Consider the following 23,524-nt stretch of genomic DNA (forward strand, 5'->3'; position numbering starts at 1 on the left):
AGAAAAATGTACTCAGGCATGCTATCTGTTATCCGTCCTAGTGGTTATTTCGCAGGGTCGTAGAAAGTGGGAAAATCACGTGACAGTTACTTAACGAGGCCCTTTTATTTAAATTATTTTAAAAATGTTGTATAATATTACGTTGTCACTAGCCTTGACAGAGAAACCGGACGTAACTAAAAGACGTACAGTACCTGTGCGAAAATACCTATGATTCAAAGAGGTTTTTAAGCATATCTTCGGAAATTGAATGCATTGTTACTTGAATGTAATTTTTAAATTCTTCTGTTGTAGGATGTTTAGCAAACACAACTGTTTTACAGTCACCTCAAAAGAAATAATGCAAAGCACTTAAATCAGGCCACATGGAGAGTCATAATCCTGCTCATGTTGAAATAGTTCTCTACCTACTCTATAACAGTGTACCTAACATACTGCAAATTCAATCTTCACTTCTGCCCGATCCACACAGAAAAATGTACTCAGACATGCTATCTGTTATCCGTCCTAGTGGTTATTTCGCAGGGTCGTAGAAAGTGAGAAAATCACGTGACGGTTACTTAACGAGGCCCTTTTATTTAAATTATTTTATGCTCGACCATGCCGAAATGTAGTAATTGTACACCTGGTAGCAGACCTTTAATGCATGTCATTAAAGTACACCTACTCATTAAAGTGCATGTGTTCAGCCAATGACAACTCAGGTTACAACTGTTCAGCCAATGACAGGTCAGCTTTCTACCGTTATAAAACCGTAAGTATCGATTATTCTCGGATATGCAATCGAAAGAGAATTAGCGAAAAGTCACGGAGGCTGGAAATCCAATACTGTCGCAGAAGGTTATGTTCTGTTACTATAATAATTAGCGTTAATTGTAAATAATATTCAAATAAATTCAATTTGTCATCTCGTTTTTCAATGTCTAATTTAATTTCAATGTTATCTCTGTAGGTTCTTATGGCCTAGCAAGGTCAATGTGAACATCTGTTCCTCGGAAAAAAATCAATACTTTCGCGTCTGCGCACATCTCACAACATACGGGACATTGGTCAAGGTCAGAAACAAAGAAAAGTAATAATATCAAGTTAGACATATGGTCGAGCATAAAAAGTCGTATGAAACTCGCCTATAATGGTAATTAAGAAGCTCGTATGAAAATTATGAAACTCGCTTGCGCTCGTTTCATATATATCCATACTCGCTTCTTAATTACCTTCATTATAGTCTCGTTGCATAATGTACTATTAAAAATATTGTATAATATTACGTTGTCACTAGCCTTTACAGAGAAACCGGACGTAACCAAAGGACGTAACAGTACCTGTGCGAAAATACCTATGATTCAATAAATGGATGCTCCTTCTTCACTGAAAAATCCGGCCATATTTCGGGAACGTACTGTACTCGCTCACTCAGTGCTGTATACTATACTATGACCGTACGACGCTGACTACATATATGCGGACTTGGTTCTGTGTGAGGACAGGTGGAAGTTTGCTAGTAGAAGGGGTGGAAGTGAAGTACATTAAAAAATTCAGGTAAAATAAAAATTGAAGTAAAAATAAAATCATGTCCCTGTACTATGCGACCAAAATTCATAATCACTATCGCACTAAGACGAATTATACTGTTTTGCCAGGCATTACGATTACTGAAAGCGGGCATGCTGAAGAAAGTGACGATAGTGGCGACATTTAGGGCTCGGATTTTTAGGTGCTAAAAATCTGGAAAATATTTATTTTTTTTTGTGCTAAAAATCGTGAAAATATATGATAACAAAGGAAAAATATTTAATTACATTTTAATTACTGTATTTTAATATAATCAATATACAGTACTCATCAGTATAAATTATGCTGCCTCGCCAAGTGCTGAATAATTACAGTACACAATGAGATATATCCTCAAGTTGTCCATCACAAATGACTGACGATTTTCGCATTTCGCGAAAAATATATGCTACCAGCAACTTCATAAAATTCTATTATATAGGGGGCAAGTTATTAATATTTTAAAAATAAAACTCCTATAAAGGAATAGTTTTTCGTGTATAATCGTAATCAACGTTTGAACACAAAAATATATTTTATCTGTAAATTCTGTTCAAAGTTTCACAAAAATCTGTTGGATAAGAGAATAGTTATTAATTTTTATATAAATTCACCCAGTAAAGGAGTAGTTCCCCTTGTACAAACATAATCAGAGTTTGTACACAAAAATATAGGCTGCCTGTAACTACTGTACAAGTTACACAAAAATCTGTTGGATACGAGAGAAGTTATTTTTCTATAAATGCACCCCCTGTAAAGGCATAGTTCCTCTTGTACAAATGTAACCAGAATTTGTACACAAAAAAACATAGGCTGCCTATAACTATTGTACCAAGTTTCATGAAAATCTGTTGCATAAGAGAGAAGTTATTAATTTTTGTATAAATGCACACCTGTAAAGGGGTAGTTTCCTTTGTACAAACGTAAACAGAGTTTGTACACAAAAACCAGACGTCTCCAAAAGCGTACTCGCGAGTAAGCCCCTGAACGGAACCGAAGCCAGTACGTAATGAGCGCGCTCCGCGTCACCCATCTCCACCTGTACTGTACTCAATGTTTATGCGTAAACAAAGAGCAGTGGTGGACTGCCATTATCATTGTGTTGGTCGGCGTGTTCCACCGTTTCACAATGTCTTCTAATCATGGACGGAGTACATTCAAGGATGAATAGGAAGAGACATTTTTTTGTGTTAGTGGGGAGAATGTGAAATGCTTAATTTGTTCGAAAATTCTTAAGGGCGTGTTAAAATCCAACATGCGACGACAATACTCGATTCTTCACAAAGGATATCATGCATGTTGGACATGTGAAAATAATTTATTTTTAGGCCATCTGTATAACTATTGGTTATACATAATAATCAGTATATTAGAATAAGTATACACTCAGTTCTGCATGAGAAACATATAGTTTTTCAAATCAAGATTTTCAGGTATAACTCCCTGTAAAGTTGATTTGAATAATTTCGAGGGAAAAATTGTTCCGGAGCCGGGTATCGAACCCGGGACCTTTGGTTTAACGTACCAACGCTCTACCACAGAGCTACTCGGGAACTCTAACCGACACCGATCCAATTTTTCCCTCTATATCCACAGACCTCAAAGTGGGCTGACAACCGTCCAGCAACCAACTTCGAGTGCACACTAACTCCGTGTGACTTAAATTGTGGTTTTCTGTTAACGAACAGTAACGTGTATTATGCAAATCAAGATTTTCAGGTATAACTCCCTGTAAAGTTGATTTGAATAATTTCGAGGGAAAAATTGTTCCGGAGCCGGGTATCGAACCCGGGACCTTTGGTTTAACGTACCAACGCTCTACCACAGAGCTACTCGGGAACTCTAACCGACACCGATCCAATTGGATATAGTTGGTTGCTGGACGGTTGTCAGCCCACTTTGAGGTCTGTGGATATAGAGGGAAAAATTGGATCGGTGTCGGTTAGAGTTCCCGAGTAGCTCTGTGGTAGAGCGTTGGTACGTTAAACCAAAGGTCCCGGGTTCGATACCCGGCTCCGGAACAATTTTTCCCTCGAAATTATTCAAATCAACTTTACAGGGAGTTATACCTGAAAATCTTGATTTGCATAATACACGTTACTGTTTGTTAACAGAAAACCACAATTTAAGTCACACGGAGTTAGTGTGCACTCGAAGTTGGTTGCTGGACGGTTGTCAGCCCACTTTGAGGTCTGTGGATATAGAGGGAAAAATTGGATCGGTGTCGGTTAGAGTTCCCGAGTAGCTCTGTGGTAGAGCGTTGGTACGTTAAACCAAAGGTCCCGGGTTCGATACCCGGCTCCGGAACAATTTTTCCCTCGAAATTATTCATATAGTTTTTCCTTTAATTTTAGTTGAAATTCGTAGGCCTACAAATATTTTCATAAATATAAAACAATAAAATACAAACACAAATCACACACGTGTCCTCAGTCTTAAACAGTCTTTGCTAGCTATGTTCTAGCTTGGAATATTGAAAAATCAATGAAGCCCTTTACAGAAGCATCATTAGTAAAATCGTGCATACAGGACGTTACTAAAATGCTATGTCCAGAACAAAGTCAAAGTTTAAGAAAATTAAATTGTTTCCAATTACAGTTCAGAGAAGGAATTTCAAGATTGTAAATGTAATTGAATCTGAAGTCGAAACCACAATTAACCAGTTTGTAGCTTACTCACTTGCATTGGACGGAAGCACAGATAGAAATGACAAAGCTCACCTAGCCATTTTCATCCGAGGAGTTAATGAACATTTTACTGTGTCTGAATGTCTTCTAGATGTAATTACAAAATACAACTGGAGAAGATCTTTTCCAGGCACTGAAAGGCACCATAGAACAGAAGAGGTTGAATTTGCAATGGCTTGTGTCAATAGGAACAGACGGGGCTCCAGCTTCATAGTCTGTGAAAATAATATACAAACGTATATTTCTTATTTTTTGATGTTATTATTTGTAAACATAAGCAGAATGTTGCCGCGATCCCCCACTGATCGCTTCCATCTGTTCAGGTACGAGTCTCTTCCCCTTCTCTAGCCTTACAGCACACTGTGTTCGGCGGGCAGCATCGAGAGCACGAATGACGATTCGCTTTTTGGAGACTTCTGACAAAAACATATGCTACCTGTAACTATAGTACAAAGTTTCATAAAAATCTGTTGGATACGAGAGAAGATATTAATTATTGTATAAATGCACCGCCTGTAAAGGGGTAGTTTCCCTTGTACATACGTAACCAGAGTTTGTACACAAAAACATAGGCTATCTGTAACTAATGTACAAAGTTTTATAAAAATCTGTTGGATACGAGAGAAGATATTAATTTTTGTATAAATGCACCGCCTGTAAAGGAGTAGTTTCCCTTGTACATACGTAACCAGAGTTTGTACACAAAAACATAGACTACCTGTAACTAATGTACAAAGTTTTATAAAAATCTACTGGATATGAGAGAAGATATTAATTTTGTCCCGCTAGATTGCGTTCTGGCCCACTGTCCACCGATGTATGCAATATATAGACAGTACGAATTGACTGGGGAGGGAATCAGGGGACCGTTCCCCTCTGGAGAATTTTCTACCTCCTGCTGAAATGGTATTAATTTTTCCCTGCCAGGGACAACATTTATCCCCTTGAGTTGTTTAATTTATAATTTCCGTATTTTATATGTTTCTAATGCAGTAAATAACGATTTTCATTTTTTAAATGCAAGTTGAGCGCGACTAAAATATGAGTCAGCCAACAATGTTAATTATACATTCATTCATGCTTTTCTACCCAAGAGCAGGTCTTTCACTACAAACCCAACATTCTTCAGTATTCCCAATTTTTCGCCTTCCCGTTAGTTTCCGCATAATATCCATATAATGTTAATACATTTTTATTTATTGTATTAATTCATTTTACACATTATTTAACACTCCATTTGAAATCATACTAGGGCTGGATAAAAAGTAATGGCAACAGTTCGATATTTCTGACATGGCTTTATTCACAGGGGTACAACATTTACGTACCTTCTATATAGTCGCCACTCTTATTTATTACCTTTTGCCAAATGTTTGGAAGGCGTCGTACACCATCAGCGCGTCCATCTTTGTTGATGTTCCGTATTGACCGCCCTATAGCACGGATAAGTTCATCTCTGATATTGTACCGGGTCCCTTGCAATGGTTCTTTCACTTTGGTGAAAAGATCGTAATCTCATGGACTCATATCGGATGAGTACGGTGGATGTTCCAGAATCTCCTATTGCCAGCCGCGCAAGAGGTCCTGGACAGCAGAAGCGGTGTGACTCCTTGCATTATCATGTAAAATGATGGGATTCTGTACCACCAAGTGTCGTCGTTTTCTCCTGAGCGCTGGACGAAGGTGGTGCTGCAGGAACCTGCAGTAGTAGTCCGCGTTTGCCGTCTACATACCTTGGAGGTACAGCGTGGTGCAGTATTACCCCATCAATGTCATACGCCACAATGAACATCACCTTCACAGCACTTTGTGTAGGGCGCACTTTCTTCGGATGAGAAGAACCTGGATGCTTCCATTCATTTGATTGACGTTTCAAGTTTTGTTCGTTCGTATGAGTGAGCCCAGGTTTCGTCCATAGCGACGATTCGTCCAAGAAAGTCGTCATCTTTCCTTTGGTACCGGTCCAACGAGGCCTGTGCGACTGCATAGCGGTGCCATTGTTAAACCTCGGAAATTTCATGGGGTATCCAACGCCCTATAATTTGGGGTAACCCAGAATGTCTTGCAGAATGTGGAGCACAGTTTTGTGACATACTCCGACTTCCGCTGCTAACTCACGCGCAGTCCATCGTGATCAGCATCCAACAGGGAAGCAAGGAATTGAACTGTATGGAGGTTGTCCTGAACGGCATCCCTGCCTTCCCGGAACGCTTTAACTCATCGTGCCACTGTGCGATATGGCAACGCTGCATCGGCACAAGCTTCACGCAATCCCTGAAAACATTCTTGTGCACTACGACCTCGTGTCACTTCAATTTTGATCCAGGAACGTTGCTCTAGTTTTGTAAACGTGGTCTTAGGGCGCTCGCACTATCCCTATGAAAGTCAACGTTCTACACACTGTAGTAGATTGACAGAATACTGTTGCCGTTGGCTGCATTAACTCATCTAGCAGTCCTTGTTCATGTCCACACATCTGGCAGCTCTCGAACGCACCATCGTCACGTGACAGCAGTGTTGCCATAACTTTTTATCCAACCTATGTATTAAAACAAAACAACGGAATGCAAAATTTTTTACATGTATTAAAAATTATTACCGCCTCTGAGGTTCTGACTGATATGTACATCTGTTATATCAGGCAGTACATCTCTTTTGACAATGTGTGTCAGAGAAAAACAATTACTTGTGTGTGTGTGTGTGTGTGTGTGTGTGTGTGTGTGTGTGTATATATATATATATATATATATATATATATATATATGAAGTCTGATTAGTGTAATATGTTACTAGTCAGCGATGTATGCAATGGAGGGGGAAAGGAACTGGCCACCATACCCCATTATCTCCTGGCCTAGTTGCGCCATAAGTGGTGCCTTGTTCGTGTCACTTGCGAGCAGAAGCAGGTGAGGGAAATCGGGATGCGACGTAGGCAAACGGACGACAGTACCTGAGCGAAAATATTATTCAATATTGAAAGTCTTTCGTCGCTGGAAAACGCGAATATATTTCTGGAACGTGCTATACTCACTCAGTACTGTTTACTGTATGCGGCCTTGGTTCTGAGTGGAGGACAGTTGGAACTTCATTAATAGAAGGGATGGGAGTGAAATACATTCAAAACTCAGGTACAATAAAAATTGAAGTAAAAATAAAATGATGTCTCTGTATATGAATTAGCTTCTCACAATACTTTACTCATCTTATAGTTACACTCGGCCACAGCTGACTCCCGCAACGTGACAAAAAATCTTCCACAAGAAGAAATTGTACAACTTTCACCAAGTTTTCAAGCTGATAGTTACGTCATATGTCAGTTTTAATCTAATGAACGTTTTATATTTTAACTAAATTTTATTCTTGTATAACTTATACAGGGTGTTTCAAAAATAGAGAGCATAATTTCAGGTATGTATTTCCCAAATGTAGACAATCAAAATACTTCATTACAACATGTGTCCGCAAATGCTTTATTTCCGAGTTATGGCCTTCACAACATTGAAATTCACCGGAACGTTTTTCTTTCCGCAGGTCGTTGCCGTCAAAGGAGACATTAACAGGGCACTCTGACAGTTCATTCTGAGGCGAAGGTTACATTCAGAGTTGTGTAGGCGTTAGACTGTGCGACATGTATTCAAATCAAGAGCTGGCAGAGATACACTTCATGTACGGTAAGGCGGACGGCAATGCTGCGCAAGCTCGTCGTTTGTACCAGGAGAGGTACCCACAGCGACAATGTCCAGATCTGAAGACAGAAGTACAGGAGGAGATTCTGGAGGCTGTGAACATGACTCCTTCTATCAGCACACGAAGGGTAGCGTTGCAAGTCAGTGTTCCTCATACGACTGTCTGGAGACTGTTGAAAGAGTATCAATTGTATCCTTATCATTTGCAACGTGTACAGGCCCTGTCACCAGCAGTTTGGGATCGTGTTCGCAGGTCAATGAGACATCGATGTGAGGTCTGTATTCAAGCAGGAGGTGGACATTTTGAACATCTTCTGTAATGACAACGACCTGCGGAAAGAAAAACGGAACGTGAATTTCAATGTTGTGAAGGCTATAACTCGGAAATGAAGCATTTCCGGACACATGTTTAATGAACTATTTTGATTGTCTACATGTTGGATATACATACCTGAAATTATGCCCCATATTTTTGAAACACCCTATATATTGTTTATTGATTCCTAACCAACTATTCTATTACGTTGTTCACATTTGTGTGTAATTGTTATAGATCTGAAGATGGCAAACATTGCTGAAAACTTTGGTCTTTTAAATGTACTTTAGTATTTAATAACTATACTGTACTTGATAAGCATATAGATGGCTATTAAGCAAAATATTAATACATTTTTACCGGCTATTCGGATAATTACCAACATGATAAAAAATAAAAGTTTTGTTCATTTAGCTTTTATAGTAGCTGAGATAAAAAAAAATGAATTTCACTAAATTTTTGCAGGCGTATGGTGTACCTCGATCTTTAATGTCCCCGGTCCCTGGAGAAAACATTGAATTCCAAGATTAAGTAGTATTTATTTTTTTGTAGCATTTATTTTATTTGTTTATTTATTTAAATTTAAATATACAGAATAAAGAATATAATTTCAAACAAACAAGAGAAATAGAAATAAAATAATACAATCAATATAAAAAGGAGATACAGTAGTATTAACAAAATTTGAGACCGAATGAGCAGCGCTCGTGTTCGGTCGCAGTTCAAATATAATATTAATAGGCATATAAGAGAATATAAAATAAAATAAAATGAAATTGGAAATAAAATTAAAATTACAGTTACAGAAATTATGTAATACAATAATAATATAAGAGAAATATAGAAAAAATAATAATAAATAAGTAAAATAAAATAGGAACTAAAATATAAATTACAGCGGCAATGGAATTATATAATATAATATTAGCACTAGAGGAGAATAATATCGCACTGAAAAGTAGGACTGTATATATATATATATATATATATATATATATATATATATTATAGAATACAAATATAATATAGATTGATTAATTCATACACATAGGCTATAAATTTATTTAATCAAATTGAAGATATTAACACGTTCCTAATTTTCTTGTTATATGTTAGTGGGTTACATGTTAGAAGTTCTGGGTGTAATTTAGTTAAAGCATTGTACAACCGAGGGCCAAAATTAATGCTATGCTTTAGACCAGCAGATGTGATTTCATGTTGTATGGTTAACATTGTATTACAGCAGATGTGAGACATTTATGTTCTACTAATGTTGAATTAATATATCGTCCTGTGTCATAATTATGTGTATGTAATACAAACTTATTACGATTTTTATGATAAAATTTTATCAGCGTATACTTATACATTTGTTCAATATTAAATACATTAAATTCAGAATAAATTAATTTAGTTGGATAATCGAAACGTTTCTTCAAACAAATTTTAATTATTCGTTTTTGTAGTAAATTTAACGGACTAAGATTAATTTTTGTACTTCCACCCCAAACAATTATACCATATTCAATGATAGACTGAATAATGGCCAAATAAACATTTCGTAGAACTCTAATGGGTAAGTAGCATAGAAGATTAACTAATTTATAAATTGTTTTACGAAGCCTCTTACAAAGATAAGTAATGTGATGAGGCCATTTTAAATTCTGATCAATAATGATACCCAGATATTTGACATACATGGCTTCTTTCAATGGTGGACATTTACAACTTTTGGGATCTAAACAATTTTCACTGTGTATTATTAGTCTATATTCAGCGCTAAATTTTAAATTTTGAACACTGGCAGCTGTTAACGAAAAAGGAACCAAAGTTGATTTAGATATATTTAAAGAAAGGAAGTTGGAATTAAGCCATTTTTTAACAATATTAGCACCTATATTAGCATTTATATATGCTTCTTGCCAAGAAAAAACACAGAAAATAACTACTGTATCATCAGCATATGATTTTTATAGATAAAGGAACTGCATTACCAATGTATATTTAGCAGAGTTGCATATCTAGCTGATGCAATATTTGCTGCACGAGTTTAACACGTTGGATTAGCTTCAAAGTTCGGAACCGATATAGGAATTCTGATTAAAATATTAATACGGAGTCTCAGCTGGGTAACTGCAGACGTTCAGGTGGAGGAATAATTCAGGCAGCTGATTTCATCCTCGTGGAAGGAGAGGAGAGGGGAGCGGTGCTTCGTTTCGTGACCTTACAGACTCTGGCAGGACACGCCCACTCCGTACTACTGTCTAGTTCCAAGCGTCTGTGACCCCACACGTTCCCCTCTCACTCATTTCTCTCAACTTCCTTCCTCGCTGCAGGCTATCTCTTTACGATCTCCTCTCCCTTCCCCTCTTCCCTCCCTCACTCGTCTGTCTTCTGAGCTACATTCTCATATGGTCGATATTTTTTATGATTGCTAGAGAATATGGACTTCTTCCTCGCTCTTCTTCTGTTTCTAACAGCAAGAGATGTCGTTGGAAGTTAAAATAAAGCAGAACGATACGTATAATTACTACAGATTATGTAGTTTTCGCCAACACCGGATCCGCGAAATATGGGTTTTAAGCTGACTATTGCACTTTTACCACAGTCTAGTATAAACAGTGACGAAGCTCAATACGTAGGGAATATGCATCCATAGATACGAGGCGCATCCAGAAAGTAAGTTTCCCGATTTTTTCCCCTTGAAAGTAAACGTAATTAGCCGTGTCAATTGCGCATGCGTAACAGATCTATGACGTATCAATCATATGCCAGCCGGACAGGTCCCGCCTGGTGCCAGTAGCGTGGCAGCAGTGGTCCGAAATGGAAGCTCTTATTCCTTCTCCCGCCGCCTGCGAGGTTCGGTCGGTGATAAAATTCTTTAATGCACAAAGCATTGCGCCAATTTAAAATCATCGGCAGCTCTGTCAGATCTATGGGCCGAACATCATGAGTAAGCAGATGGTGCGTCGCTGGTGTAGGCAGTTTTCCGAAGGTCGTAAAAGTGTCCATGATGAAGAGCGCAGTGGGCGACCGTCCCTCATCAATGATGATCGTGTTGAGCTGGTGCGGCAGTGCATCATGGAGAACTGTCGCTTCACGATTACGGAGCTGAGCAGCCATTTTCCGCAGATATCGCGATCCTTGTTGCATGAGATTGTCACTGAGCACCTGCTGTTCAAAAAAGTGTGTGCCAGGTGGATGCCGAAAAACCTGACACCCGAACACAAAATGCAACGTTTAGGAGCAGCACTGACATTTCTGCAACGATATCACGACGACGGCGACGAGTTCCTCGACAGAATCGTCACGGGCGATGAGACTTGGATTTCGCACTTCACCCCGGAAATCAAGCAGCAGTCAATGCATTGGCGGCATATTGGATCTCCGGTCAGGACGAAATTCAAACAGACGCTGTCGGTACGGAAAGTGATGTGCACGGTGTTCTGGGACAGGTAGGGCATTCTGCTCATTGACTTCCTTCCAAGAGGTGAAACAGTGAACGCTGACCGTTACTGTGAAACACTGCGAAAATTGCGACGTGCCATTCAAAACAAGAGGCGTGGAATGCTTACTGCAGGTGTTGTGCTCGTCCATGACAATGCTCGTCCACATACGGCTCGGCGCACAGCAGCTGTTTTGACGGAATTTGGCTGGGAGTTGTTTGATCATCCACCCTACAGTCCTGATCTTGCTCCCAGCGATTTTCACGTTTTCTTGCACCTCAAGAAGTTCCTGTCCTCCGGTGAGCGTTTTGGCAACGGCGAAGAGCTGAAGACGTCTGTTACGCGCTGGTTCCATTCACAGGCGGCAGAGTTCTACGACAGAGGGATACAAAAGTTGATCCCACGATACAAGTGTCTCAATTCTGATGGTGGCTATGTTGAAAAATAGCTGAAACATTGCTGTACCTGTTGCCAATAAATGCTTTCCTGAAAGTGTGTGTTCTTTTTTTTTTAAATAGGGAAACTTACTTTCCGGATGTGCCTCATAGTTGCTAACCACTAGAGTCGACGGCAATTCGGAAGGCGGTAGTCTGCTAGCGTTTGCGTCCAGAGAGACAGATAGAGAGAGCAAAGGAGCGTACAACATTGCCACATCGTACTTCAAACGCATATGCAATACAAATAGCGCAGGAGAGAATTTAAATTATCAAAAGATAATAATGACCTTAGCCGTTGATTACTGTAAGCATGACACCAAACAAACCTTCTTTCCTTCACTAATAATATTCTTTGCACGGTTCTCAATCCCACACCACGTGCTTCTGCAGTCGTTTCTTGCACGTTGGCAACGTTGCAGTCAGCATCAAGATGGCCGGCAGCGTTCTGCTTCTCAACATTTTAAAAATAATTATACATCTTAAACACTATTTTCCGCACCTGCGTGTGTAATACTTGCCTTTTGACAGTCTCTTCTTTCATTTATTTATCTTACACACACACAGTAAATGTTAGTTTTACTGATTCAATGTATTGAAACACTCGCACATTGACAAAGGAACTCGAGAAGTACTTGTTACTGACTGATTCCGATTGGTTCCACTGTACAAGCTTGTGACGTCACGTACCAGAAATGCTACGGCGCATATAGCAGCCGACCGCCTTCCGAAATGCCGTTTAGTCTAGGAACAATAGACTGTGTCGGTACTATTTCGCATTGTCTGTAATGAGGCGATATTAGCGATCCTAGACTAGACGGCAGTTTGGAAGGCGTTTGCCTGCTATATGCGCCGTAGCATTTCTGGTATTGTTGGTGACTGGTAAATCCGGCCCTGTAACGAAGTTCACCCACTCCACTTCTAACAGTCCGCACGCTATCAACAAACACGTGACAAATAGAGGTAGAGGGTAGAGAAGAGACTGCCCTGCTATCGCTACTATTGATAGAGAAAACATTTTACTCACCGGTGAATCATAATGGTGTAGCCTCAATTATATTAGGCTCAGAAACCGTTTTAGCTGTATTGGATAACAGCCATCCCATCAACTGAACACATTAACCTGTTCAAATATTTTATTTACTATTACATATTACTTGGTTATTTTCTGTTACAATAAAAGGACGCTGTTTAAAAATACGGCCCTATACGAACGGTTGGATACACTTAGTTAAATCACACGAGAAATCCCGATATTTAAACATTAACCGAAATGAAATATTGCAAGAACAGACAAATTCACATTGTATATTTCTGGCAACAATATCAGAAGGGAAATAAGTTTGAAAAGATCTCTAAGACCCTTGGTAAATTACTACGTACATTAGTTCGCCGAAATTAACTATTTCATCAAACATTTGTGACGGATGGTAATTAAAACATTATTGGAAACTTAGGACTGCAGTGTCCTAAATGTAATATATCAAATAGAAAATACACATTAAAGCGATCTGAGGGTATTCTGAAAATGACTACAACTACAGCTAAATAGTAAATACTAGTTCGCTATGATGTAGTTTAATTAGTAACGGGAAAACGTTATGCCAATCCAGTCGTAATCCTTTCAACAGCTGTAAATGAATTAACATACTCCTTTAATAAATTGCGAGTTAATCACATTCATCAGTAATTTCAAAATTGTTTCGATAAGCTAACTGAAAATTAAGAGAAAGTGGCAGCCAGCACTTTGCTGTAAAAATATAATAAAATAATACTTTTAAGAAGTCGCGTTGTGAAAATAGCTAGCAAGAAATGTTCGCAAGAAAGAAGTGTACGATCCGTAGTTACGACAGCGTGTGCTTCCCAGCTAGGCAGTCCGTGGTTCCATTCCTGACATGGGGTGAAATTTATCTCTATGCCACAGGACTCGGTAGGTCTTGCACTTGTCCAGTAACGTCTCCACGATGGTCCTGTATTGTGAGAGATGTGCCATCCCCTACATCTCTTTGGCTTGTTGAGGCGGAGATAAAACAAGACAAAGAAAGAAGATGTGTACGAAGACCTGCCGAAGGATAGCGAGACTCCCTCGAATCATTAAGAAATGGACAAAGGGCTAAAGTAACGAAGAAGTTCATTACGCGTCATCATCAGTAATTACCAAATCAGGCTTGGCATTGAAATCAGGTTCCCGCTTTCAAACTAGGCAGAGGGAGTCTGATGTTAACACCGAATGAGTAGTCCAAGGCGACATTTATTATTACTAAAAACTTGAAACAATTATAAAGAAGAACACACTAACTAAACTAAATTGTTATAACAAAAACTAAAGAGCTAGTAATATATTACAGAACGCGAAAGCGAAAGATCACCAGACCAAATGTTTTCAATACGTACAACACACAGGCAGGCAAGCAGGCAAGCAGGCAAGCCTGAGCACCCGACCACCTGACAACCTTAAACTGACTGACAAACTCTCGCTACTGAAGCGTGTGGTGGATGGGGAGCAATTTTCACCTCCAAGGCCTAGGGCCGGTTTTAACAGTCACTAACAATATGCGCCGTAGCATCGTAGCCAGCCATGAGGCGATTTTGGTCCCGAAGTGTCTCAAAACCTGATTTTTTTAGTGTGGTCTTCCAACAGTTGAAAATTGATTACGTCTTCAATAATAGGCCTAAAAATGAAATCTAACGAAATATAATACGCCTATGCTAATAGATGTAAGTTCTGTGAAAGAAATCGCAGCGTTTTTGCGGGAAAAGTTTAGAGCATTATTGCATGATATTTCACTCTGGTCTTAAACTTTTGACTGGCACTGTACTAATAAGCTGAGTAAACATTAATTAATCTCTTAATTTTAGCTTTTACCGGAGTCCTTTGGACGCTTTGAAGTTTCGGGCGGGCTTAAGTAATTTAAGATCTACCTTGGGCTCACTTTAGGTTCCGTATCAGACGTGAACCGGTCGGGTCGAGTCAGGCTTCAAAATTTTCGCCAGTGGAGACCTCTAGTACTTAGTTAGCTTTCCGTTTTTTTGACAAGAACAATTTATTTACATTAAAAAGACACATTAAGAAACTATTATATGCATAAAACAGAAATAAAAATGAAAGAATTTACTCCCGAACGAGCGAACGTTCATGGTTGGGAGTAAACTGACCTGTAGATAAGCAGAAAGAAGACAAAATAAATTAATATAAGCAATAAAATAGCGCAGACTACAAAACAAGAGCCTATACGATAAAGAACAATCACAATTGAAAATGTTTATAACCAATATTCACAAGTATAATAATATAGCTTGGGTTGGATCCCCCATTTGGTCTCATTGAATGCTTTCTTCCGAGGTCTTCCCCAGCCGTGGGATTGAAGCCGGATGGTCTATGGCGAATCCTCAGCCTTACTTTATTTCGCCCTCTATGGTATTAGTATTAGTATTTATTTAGTATTTATTTATTTAACCTGGTAGAAATAAAGCCATCGGGCCTTCTCTGACCCTCTACCAGGAGATTCCAACTATAATATGAAGAATAAAATTACAATTATTATTAAATTCACAATTACAATTACAAATACATTTATAATTAGTATTAAATTTACAATTACAATTACAATAACAATCAAAGTACGAAAAGATTACCTGACTAATTAATGCTAGATAATTTATCATAGAAAAACAAAGAATATTTTATATTTACTGAATTACAAATTAAACCTAGAATAACAAAATTGTATAGTGATGAAATTACTGTATATTGAAATATTTTGTGATAGATTAAGGAAACTATTTACAAGAAATCATTTACTGACCAAGTGCCTATTAAGTTTGCGTTTGAATTCAATTTTATTTCGACAGTCCCTGATGCTAGCAGGTAGCGAATTCCACAGTCTTGGCAGGGCTGAGTATGATCTGATTACCTGGTTGGGGTTTTACCGAGGTTTTCCCCAACCATAAGGCAAATGCCGGGTAATCTTCTGGCGAATCCTCGGGCCTCACATCATCTCACTACAGCTCCCCAAAATATTGTAAAAAATTGTAAATATTGTAGGAAATTACAAAATTGTAAAACTGTAAAATCTGTAAAATATTGGAAAAATTGTAAAAATTTGTAAAAATTATGATTGTAATACTGTTAAATTTTGACTTGTTCCACATCTTATAGCTTCATTGTTCTTGTAAGATCTATGGAATATAATAAATGAAATGAAATAAGACTAATATTTACCAATTAATTATCTAACTCTATGTTGTTAAGTTCCCTTAATAATTTATTTAATTTTCAGTTCATATTTAATCATACTTATGTTAGCTAAAACAGGGTACTGAGAAATTAATTTGTTGTAAAGTTTTAAGCCATAGTTGAAGCCATGTTTCATACCAGCAGACGTTGAACGTTTGGATTCTATCAAATCTTTAATTTGGGACTCCACTTGCTTTGACACTCTAGCTCCATCTGACTTGCAGAATACCTCCAGACGCGCAGCATCTGCTGCTGAATTAGCCGTGAAAAATAAAGTCAGTAAATATGCTCATCTTTTAGACAATTATATCTTTGTCCCCTTTGCTGTGGAGACCTTGGGTCCTCGGAGTCATGACGCTAAAGTTTTGGTGTCTCAAATAGGCCAAATTTTGATCTCCATTACTGGTGATCGTCGTTGCACTACTTATTTGCGTCAACGTTTAAGTATTGCTATTCAACGCGGAAATGCAATGAGCGTTTTGGGTACTCTTCCAGAGTCCAGCCCTTTGGATGAACTCTTTCTCTTGTAAAATTTATTTAGTATAAAAAAATATGCCAATATATGTTGAAAATTTTCTTGTTCTTATGAAAGAAAGTTAATAATGTACGTATATTTATATATCTGTTTCAATTTTAAAAACGTTAAAATCCAAATAAGGATACTGTACTGTATTTAGTACAAGGGCGTCCACCAGGGGTAGCCAGTGGTAGCAATTGTTACCAGTGAGATTTTTATTTTTTTACGCATTTTTTTTTCTCTCTGTATCCGATACATATTTTCTCAAACCCTCGTTAAACAAATCGACAAAAGCGAGTGTTTTAAACTATGAATTCGTGCGCGGGGTAATTTAGATTTCAGAACTGGCTATTTTTCATGTTCAATTTTCTCTATTCCATCCGTTTCTTCTAATTTTCTAATCATCTTGCTACCACTGAGATTGGATCCTACGAGCGCCCTTGATTTAGTAGGGTAATCAATAGACTTTTTCAGACAAATTTTGATTATTCTCTTTTGTAGTAAATCCAGCGGCTTTCTTATGGATTTAGAAACACTGCCCCAACCAAGAATGCCATAACGTTATATAGATTTCACCAAGGATAAATAAATAAATAAATAAATAAATAAATAAATAAATAAATAAATAAATGAATAATGAATAAATAAGTCTTAAAATATTAATAGGGAGGTAAGAACGAAATGTAACAAATCTATATATAATTTTGCGTAATTTATTACATAAAAATACAATATGTATGTCCCATCTAAGGTGCTGGTCAATTAGTATTCCTGGATATTTAACTTTAGTAGAATTGTTTAAACATGGACAGTCAAAATTTAGAGAAATTGTACAATTAGGATTGTAAATTTCAATATTGTGAATATAATGAAGATGTATGGCATTGTGTGAATTTAGTAAAAAGGGTACAACCGTTGTTTTAGAAACATTTAAAGAGAGTAAGTTTGAATCTAGCCTATCCTCTTTAAACATACAAAAAAATACATTTTCCCCCCGAGATTGGCTATGTACAGTAGTGGCAAAAAAAATAGACCGACCCTTGTAGCTGATTTCAGAGCCTTGTTTATTCCAGAGCACGATAGACTGGTAGCTAAGACTTTCGTGGTTCGAATCCTACCTGGGAATGAAACTTTTTTTGTCCCTTAATCAAATTTATTCCCAATACTTTTCAATTGCAGTGATATTCTACTACTTAATTAACTTATTATTCCCAGAACATGAATTTTACCAGCAATACAATTATTCTTTAGTTTTAAGGATAAAAGAATATTACAGATAAAGAATGAACTATTCATGAGTATCATTTCTTTAATTAGCTAGTATTTTGAAGTTAAAAATGTGTTGTGAATTCCATAGTTGTTTCATACAGAATTTTTTTTTTTTCGATTTTTAACTACAAAATTACATTTTCTTACGCATTTATTACAACAATTGTTACAAATCACACCACTCTTGTAAATTTCTTAAGACTGTACATTAGGATGCATAATTAAACTGTAAAGAATCAAGTTCCTAATAAAGTCATGTGATTTGTAACAATGTTTGTGATAAGTACGTAAGAATGATGTAATTTTAGTTAAAAATTGAAACACAAGATCCGTACAAAGCAATTAACAACACATTTTTTTTCTTCAGAGCACTAGCCATTTAAAGAAATGACACTTCTGAGTAGTTCCTTCTCTATTTGTAATATTTTTTACCCTTAAAACTAAAGAAAAAAAGTGTTTTACTAACAATTTCAAATTAATGTAACAAATGTTTATATGATATTTTTTGCTCAGAATGTCTTCGGAAATAAACTCCGTAACTGATGGTAAAGTACTAGGTTATTTTTACGACGCTTTATCAACATCTTAGGTTATTTCTGTAGTGCTTGGGAAAAGTGGCATAAGTCAGTTTCCACAAATATTTTTATTAATTTATTGACAACTTACGGAACATCTGCTCGCTTGGGAAAAGATACATAAGTACGAATATTCCTTCCATTACAATAATTCATACAGAATAAAATCAAATCGACATAAACCAGTGTGAAGACAGTTTTTTTCCTTCTCCTGTAACAATAACATTTTTTACTTGTGCCACTTTTCCCGAGCACTACAGATTTAGCGTCTAAATGAGATGAAGATGATAATGCCGGTGAAATGAGTCCGGGGTCCAGCACCGAAAGTTACCCAGCATTTGCTCATATTGGGTTGAGGAAAAACCCCGGAAAAAACCTCAACTAGGTAACTTGACCCGACCGGGAATCTAACCTGGGCCACCTGGTTTCTTGGCCAGACCGCGCTAGCCGTTACTCCACAGCCGTGATGGTAAATCTTTGTGAATCACCCTGTGTACTTCAATATTAACTCATTTTTATTGTGATTATTCAAGTTTCAATTCTTTCAATCATTATCATATTATTTACATCTAAACTTATTTAGATTTTATTAAATAAATCTATTTATTTTTGAAAGTGCAATTTAAATATTCAAAACTCTGTAAATAGCGAAAAAATTAGCATTGGCTTTTACTTTTCAGGTGAAAAATACGAGTATATTGTGAAACAAAAAATGTAGCCTATTTTTAATCTTGATTCGTTTTATTTATTGTAAGAATAATCTTCATTTGTCCATAAGATGGCTTAAAAATATTTTGTTTCTTATTAAATAGATTTAACGTGAGTAGCATTCTCATTGTTCGGGTGCCTATACTGCCCTATATCAATAAGCAGATGTAACACACGGAACGGAGTGGGGAGACGAATCAGAACCCTCCTGCAAGCGAAGCTAGAATGATCCATGTGCATCTAACTTGTACTCTAGAATATATATGTAACAGATAACTCATCGCTATGTTAAAATCGGCAGCACTTTGAAAAGAACAACCGCCAGGATCGCCACCCGCCTGCCGTAAACGAACACGAGATGGCAGTACAGTCGCTAATGCAATTCAAATGGGAATTATGACTTGACTCATGTAGCAACTAGATGGCAGAGTAGTAAACGTGACAAAAGTTGTAATCAAATAATCAGTTATTATATTTTCAGTCAAACACTTATCATATTATAAGATGGCAGAAAACTAAATTCTGTTACATCAAAGTGCAGTTGTATACTATCACGAATATTTTCGACTTATTTTGTAAGTCATCCTCATGTGAGTTTTCTGACAAACAATTATTAGAACTGGGCAAAATATTTGACAAACACATTTGTACACTAGTAATTAAACTGCTCATGCATGCATTTACATGAATTGTTGAGTGGCGTCCATGGCTTTTAAGTTAAAATAAAAATTGATTAATATACAAAGTCAGGAAATTAAAAATACATATTTGTACATTGGTGATTAATCTGCCCATGCATGCATTTACATAAAGGCTAATGGCGTCTGTGGCCTTAGACTAAACATATAGAATCAAAAATCTTTGACTGAACATAATTGTTTGGGCGCTTACTGTGTGCTTGAATTGTGGAGTTAAAAAGTTAAAACCATTTAAAGGTTATGAAATTGAAGATTAAAATTAATTCAGTATTATGTTCGATATGTTGTGGGAAGTGAAGAGAAATCTCAGTCTATTTCACAGTGATGATAGGCTTTTTGTAAAAGGTGTACAAAGAGAGTATCCAGACGATGTTGGCCTTCTCACCCGACGTTACATGGCAGAAAACTCACCTGAGGATGACTACAAAATAAGTCGAAAATATTCGTGATAGTATACAACTGCACTTTGATGTAACAGAATTTAATTTTCTGCCATCTTATAATATTATAAGTGTTTGACTGAAAATATAATACTGATTATTTGATTACAATTTCACAAAACTTCTCTGAATCAACATGACCTTTAAATCTGACAAAAGTTGTTAACGACAAAGCCTATAAGACCGACCTATTTGGGCGTATATGATCTAGGCTTGTACTCAAAGTAACCAAGCGCAGTACTCTTGTCATAATCTGCGTTTGAGGGAAACTAAAAGTTCCTAAATTGTTTGCAAATGTATATTTCTTAATTTTTCTATATAAATAATTTATCTTCAACATCTAAAATATTACTTTCTATAGCTAAAAATGCCCCCTAGTATTGTATTGTATTTATTAACATTCATGGTATTCATACATTGCTTACAGCTAGAATATGGAACAAGTCAAAAAATTTAATACTATTATAAAGTCTTAATTTATAGTCACAGTCTAGATGAAATATATACAGAAGAAATTTACAATATAGTCTACTAGTAAAACACAAAGTTTCAGTATCAATTTCATGAAGTGTTATTGAATGTCATGAATTCACCTACAGAATAGAAGGCATGAGAAATTAGGTACTTCTTCAATTTGGCTCTAAATATTTTTATGTTTTTAGTTTCATTTTTTATATCGATAGGGAGGCTGTTAAAAATTTTTACTGCCATATAACGCACTCCTTTTTGATAGCACGATATGGAGTATGAAAGTCATTTTCTTGACGTGTATTTATGCTATGAACTGTTGAATTAGTTACAAAGTTTTCACGATTACATACGAGGAAGATTATTAATGAAAAGATATACTGACAAGCCATGGGCATTATTTGTAGTTTTTTAAAAATAGTCCTACACGATTGCCTAGATTTGGGACCTACTATTATTCTAATTACTCTTTTTTTGTAATAGAAATATTTTATTCCAAAACTCATTACCGAGTGGAAGTATGCAAAGTATATTGTTTTTAAGGTATTGATATTTACAATCTTTTGCATTGATCTAATAGCAAAACAAGCTGAATTTAGTTTGGGGGTAATTTCTTTAATATGATTTTTCCAATGTAATACATTATCGATTTTTAAGCCAAGAAATTTGGTTGTTGTTGTTTCTAATAGGGATCTATTATTAATTATTGCGCTAGAAATTTGCGAGGTTGAATTTGGACAGGATTTAAATTCAATTATGTCAGTTTTGTTACAATTTAATACCATGTAAGCAGTTCATTCAAAGATGTACAGTCATTTCAGGTGCAGACATCTCTGCTTGAGTGCCTTGAGGTATTTACCTTTTCTGTTTGTGAGAAGTGAGAAGGTTTTAAGTATTTGCTGGAATGAAGCAGCGATACGAAACAGTCGTTATAGCGTTGTGCTATTCACTTGATTGCCTCTGCTTTGATAATTATCGACACATTTGGTTGAGCTGTGAGTGTGGAGCTGTAGCTTTGTGTACTGCCCGGATCGGCTGGCTTTGTCTCCACCCACGCAAGATCCCCCATCTGTTAAACTTTGACAGATCCAGTGACATTATCTTCTTCTGTGAGGTCGAGTGGGCCGCATTTCCACTGCGAGGGTCTGTCTCACCCACACGTGCTAATTTATATTATTAAAACATCCCTCCTTGTTATTACGATATAGCCTGGCTAACAAGTTCTTCATTGTGCTCTTACTCATCCTCAGATTTCATGGTTAAGGAGATCCAATTAAGCGGTGTACTTTAGAATATGTATGATTAGTACTTTCTTCTGTTAAATTTTAACGTACCTTGTTAACATGTTTCCACCTATTTTCGGTCATCTTCGGAACTGGCCGTTGTTGGTCTTGGCGCCTCTTGTTTCCTGTGTGGGTGCGTTCGTAGTGTAGAGTCAAAGAGTGTATGTGTTTTGAAATTGAGTTGTGTGTTGAGAATATCGTTGGGGTGTGTTTTCGTGTGTCTGTATATTTCATATTGTTCTAATGTGTTGAGTTTCTCGTGTTTTGGTTGGATGTGCAGTATTTCCATGTCTGTGTTGATGTCTCTGTAGGTGTGGTTGGCATTTGTGATGTGTTCTGCATATGTGGAGGTGTTTTGTAATTTTGTTATGGCTGTGATGTGTCCTTTGTAACATGTTTGAAATGATCTGCCTGTCTGTCCTATGTAGAAGTTGTTGCAGGTGTAACATTTGAGTTTGTATACTCCTGTGTGGTTGTATTTGTTTGTTTGTGTTGTTTGTGTGTTGAGATGTTTTTGTAGAGTGTTATTTGTTCTTTATGCGATGTTGTAGTTTAATTTCTTGAATGAGGTTGCAATTTTATATGTTTTTGTTTTCGTATGTTAGTGTGATGTATTTTTCGTGTTCTTGTGTTTATGTTGTATTCTTCTGTTTTTTGTGCTTTTGTTTTGTCTTAAAGGAAAATACTAGGCACCACGCTACGAGACAGAATGACTAATGAAACACTACAAATACTGACGAACACTACTGACGCAGCAGAACGAGCAACGGCAACTAAGTGGACCTGGAGGGACATGTGGCGAGACTACATCAGACAAGATGGACCCATGCAGTCACGATGTGGGACCCCTACGTCGGAAAGAGAGGACAGGGAAGACCACGGCTCAGATGGTCTGACATGTTTACCAGAGAGGCGGGGGAACAATGGTCGAGGACAGCAAAGAACAGAGTTTTGTGGAAAGAACTAGGGAAAGTCATTGTAAATGGATAACGTAACCAGTGTTAAGATATTGTAAATAGCAAAGTTAGTATTAATGAAAGTGTAAGATAAGTTTTGTAAATAGTAAAGTCAGTGTTGAGAAACTGCCAGGTAAATAGTGTAAATAGCAATCAGTGTTTGTCAAAGTGCCAGTGTCAGTATAATGTGTGTAGTGCAAGAAAAAAAAAGAACAAAGAACAGAGTGCTGAGACTAGTTAAAGTCGAACAGAG

The sequence above is a fragment of the Periplaneta americana genome, chromosome 7 (genome assembly GCF_040183065.1).
Source record: "Periplaneta americana isolate PAMFEO1 chromosome 7, P.americana_PAMFEO1_priV1, whole genome shotgun sequence".
In the NCBI taxonomy this organism is placed as follows: domain Eukaryota; kingdom Metazoa; phylum Arthropoda; class Insecta; order Blattodea; family Blattidae; genus Periplaneta; species Periplaneta americana.